The sequence below is a fragment of the Pan paniscus genome, chromosome 10 (assembly GCF_029289425.2).
Source record: "Pan paniscus chromosome 10, NHGRI_mPanPan1-v2.0_pri, whole genome shotgun sequence".
In the NCBI taxonomy this organism is placed as follows: Eukaryota; Metazoa; Chordata; class Mammalia; order Primates; family Hominidae; genus Pan; species Pan paniscus.
Window position 1 is genome coordinate 129,972,648 of NC_073259.2, and position 4,129 is coordinate 129,976,776.

The following is a 4,129-nucleotide window of genomic DNA, read 5'->3' on the forward strand; positions in this document are numbered from 1 at the left end:
CAATTCCCCGGCCTCAGCCTCCCAAGTAGCTGGGATTACAGGTGTGTGCCGCTGTGCCCGGCTGATTTTTGTATTTTTACTAGAGATGGGGTTTTACTATGTTGGCCAGGCTGGTCTCAAACTCCTGACCTTACGTGATCCACCCACTTCGGCCTCCCAAAATGCCGGGATTACGGGCGTGAACCATCATGCCTGGTCCTCCGCTAATTAATTTTTTTTTTTTGTAGAGACGTAAGTCTTGCTATATTGCCCAGGCTGGTCTTAAACTCCTGGACTCAAGGGATCCTCCTGCCTTGATCTCCCAGAGATATAGGACTACAGGCATGAGCCACTGCACCTGTATCTCTCTCTCTCTCTCTCTTTTGACAATGTTAGAAATGTTAGTTTATTTTTCTACCTTTTCTCTTTTTTCTTCTTTCTGTTTAAAGTTTGTTTTAAAATTTTATCTTGAAGTGGTTTTAAACTCACAGAAAAGTTCCAAAAATATTATAAAGAACATTTATATGTTTCACCAATTATTTACATTTTGTAAATGTAAATAATTTACATTTACAAATAATTTACAGAGTCACCAATTATTTACATTTTGCCATATTTACTTTATCTCTCTCTTGTCTACAAATATATATCTCTTTCTTTTTCTTGAGATGGAGTCTCACTATATGGTCCAGGCTGGAGTGCAGTGGCACGATCTTGGCTCACTACAACCTCCACCTCCCAGGTTCAAGCGATTCTCTCTTGCCTCAGTCTCCCGAGTAGCTGGGATTACAGGTGCCTGCCACCACGCCCAGCTGATTTTTGTATTTTTAGTAGAGATGGGGTTTCACCATGTTGGTCAGGCTAATCTCAAACTCCTGACCTCAAGTGATCCACCCCCCTCAGCCTCCCAAAGTGCTGAGATTACAGGTGTGAGCCACCATGCCCGGCCTTACATATATATCTGTTTTTTTTTTTTTTTAGACGAAGTCTTGCTCTGTCGCCAGGCTGTAGTGCAGTGGCACCATCTCGGCTCATTGTAACCTCTGCCTCTGGGATTCAAGTGATCCTCCTGACTCAATCTCCCGAGTAGCTGTGACTACAGGCATGAACCACATCCAGCTAATTTTTGTATTTTTGGTGGAGACAGAGTTTCACCGTGTTGGCCAGGATGGTCTCCATCTCTTGACCTTGTGATCCGCCCACCTCGGTGTCCCAAAGTGCTGGGATTACAGGTGTGAGCCACCACGCCCGGCCTATATCTGTATTCTTTTCTGAACCATTTGAAAGTAAATTGCCTCTCTTAACCCTAAATACTACAGGGTACTTTTTCTAAGGGCACTATCTTACAAAACCACAGTGAAAGTATCAAAATCAGGAAATTTTCAGATATCAAGGGTGGGAGGATATTACAATTTTTTTAAAAATCAGGAAATTTGGCCAGGTGCGGTGGCTCACGCCTGTAATCCCAGCACATTGGGAGGCTAAGGCGGGTGGATTGCCTGAGGTCAGGAGTTCTAGACCAGTCTGGCCAACATGGTGAAACCTTGTCTCTACTAAAAATACAAAAAAATTAGCCGAGCATGGTGGCATACGCCTGTAATCCCAGCTACTCGGGAGGCAGGGGAATTGCTTGAACCAGGGAGGTGGAGGTTGCAGTGAGCCGAGATCTCGCCACTGCACTCCAGCCTGGGCAACAGAGCCACCATGCCCGGATAATTTTTGTATTTTTAGTAGGGACAAGGTTTCAGCATGTTGGCCAGGCTGGTCTTGAACTCCTGACCTCAGGTGATCCAGCCGCCTTGGTCTCCCAAAATGCTGAGATAACAGGCGTAAGCCACCGCACCTGGCCACATATTGCATTTAGTTTTTTTTTTTTTTTTTTGAGATGGGGTCTCACTCTCTCACCCAGGCTGGAGTGCAGTGGCGCGATCTCTGCTCACTGCAAGCTCTGCCTCCCAGGTTCATGCCATTCTCCTGCCTCAGCCTCCTGGGTAGCTGGGACTACAAGCACGTGCCACCATGCCCGGCTAAATTTTTGTATTTTTAGTAGAGATGGAGTTTCACCGTGTTAGCCAGGATGGTCTCGATCTCCTAACCTCATGATCCACCCAGCTTGGCCTCCCAAAGTGCTGGGATTACAGGCGTGAGCCACCGCGCCTGGCCTAGTTTTTTTTTTGAGACGGAGTCTTGCTCTGCCGCCCAGGCAGTGATCCACCTGCCCTGGCCTCCCAAAATGCTAGGATTATAGCCATAAGCAGCTTACAAAACAGTTTTCTTGAACATGCTTATACTCTTCACGGGGATTTGCTAATTGTTACATTTTGCCTCTTTCTCCCCTTGTATCACTTTCTTTGGACCACTTGCAAGTTAGTAGCAGAAATCATGACACTACACATCTAAATAATTGAGCATTTATCTCGTTCCAATAAAGATAAAAGTGATTCTCTCATATAATTGCAACACCATTATCTGACTGAGGAAATTTAACACTGATATACTATAATTTAATATAAAGTTCATATTTAGATTTCACCAGTTGGCCCAATAAGTCTTTTAAAGCTGCTGTTTCTCATTAAATAATTCAAGTAAGGATCATGTATTGCATTTAGTCATTATTTCTCTCTTCCTCCCTTTTTAATTTTATTATTTATTTGAGACGGAGTCTCACTCGGTCACTCAGGCTGGAGTGCAGTGACATGATCTCAGCTCACTGCAACCTCTGCCTTCCCGGTTCAAGCGATTCTCCTGCGTCAGCCTCCCAGGTAGCTGGGATTACAAGTGTGTGGCACTGTGCCTTGGTAACTTTTGTATTTTTAGTAGAGACAGTGTTTCACCATGTTGGCCAGGCTGGTCTTGAACTCCTGACCTCAAGTGATCCACCCACCTCAGCCTCCCAAAGTGCTGGGATTACAGGTGTGAATCACCACACCTGGTCCTCTGCTAATTAATTTTTTTTTGTAGAGATGGAGGTCTTGCTACGTTGCCCAGGCTAGTCTCAAACTCCTGGACCTAAGGGATCCTCCTGCCTTGATCTCCCAGCATAATGGGACTACAGGTATGAGCCACTGCACCTGTATTTCTCTCTCTCTCTCTCTCGATAATGTTAGAAATGTTAGTTTATTTTTGAGGGGTGCGGTGGCTCACTCCTGTAATCCCAGCACTTTGAAAGGTCGAGCTGGGCTGGATCACTTGAGGCCAGGGGTTCGAGACCTCAGCCTCCTGAGTACCTGGGATTACAGGTGTGTGCCACCACACCCGGCTAATATTTTATATTTTTGGTAGAGACAGGGTTTCACCATGTTGGCGAGGCTAGTCTCGAACTCCTGACCTCAAATGATCTGCTTGCCACAGCCTCCCAAAGTGCTGGGATTATAGGCATGAGCCACCACACCTGGCCCATTGCATTTAGTTGATGCACATCTTTAGTGTTCTTACATCTAGGCAATTGCATATCCTCCTCCTTTCTCTGTCCCCCACCCCTTATTCCCCATGTGTATTTCACAACATTGACTTTTTTTGAGGTTTTCAGGCCAGTTGTTTTGAAGTATGTCCCTTCTTTTGGATATGTCTGTTTTCCAATGATTAGATTCAGGGCAAACATGTTTGAATACTACACAGATGACCGCTGAGCCCTTTTCAAGACAAAATATTAGAGGCACATGGTCAGATATCAAAGTTGATTGTTTAGGTAAGCTGGGTTGGAATTTTGGCCTCACATTTTGCTAGTTGGGTAAATTGGTTATTGAGACGGTTTTCTCAGCTGTCAAATTGGGATGTAATAATCTAGCTTCATGAGGTTGTTGAATTAATATATGTAAGGCATTTAGAACAGCGTCTGGCACATTATAAGTATCAATAAATACACACTGTTACCGTTATTATTATCACTACGATTTTTAGAGGCCTTAACAGGAACATCCAGCACCTTCAACAGTATATGGCTCATAGGAATCATTCCATGAATATTTGTTAGCAGAAGGACAGCTCTATGAGATAGATTGCTATCAATTACTGCCCCATTTTACAGATGAGGAAACTGAGGCCCAGAGAAGCCAAGTAGTGACCTAGGGTCACACAGATTGCCGTTAAGTGGCAAGATACGGGGTGTGTACTCAGGCATATCGGATCTGTAAAGTGAGGGATAAGGAAC

General features: G+C 44.6%; 1 protein-coding gene across 2 annotated transcripts in view; it reads right to left on the reverse strand.

Annotated features, from left to right (window-relative positions):
• The window catches only part of HPD (4-hydroxyphenylpyruvate dioxygenase), a 49,630-nt gene that overhangs the window by 45,012 nt on the left and 489 nt on the right, over positions 1-4,129 (reverse strand). The window lies entirely within an intron of this gene.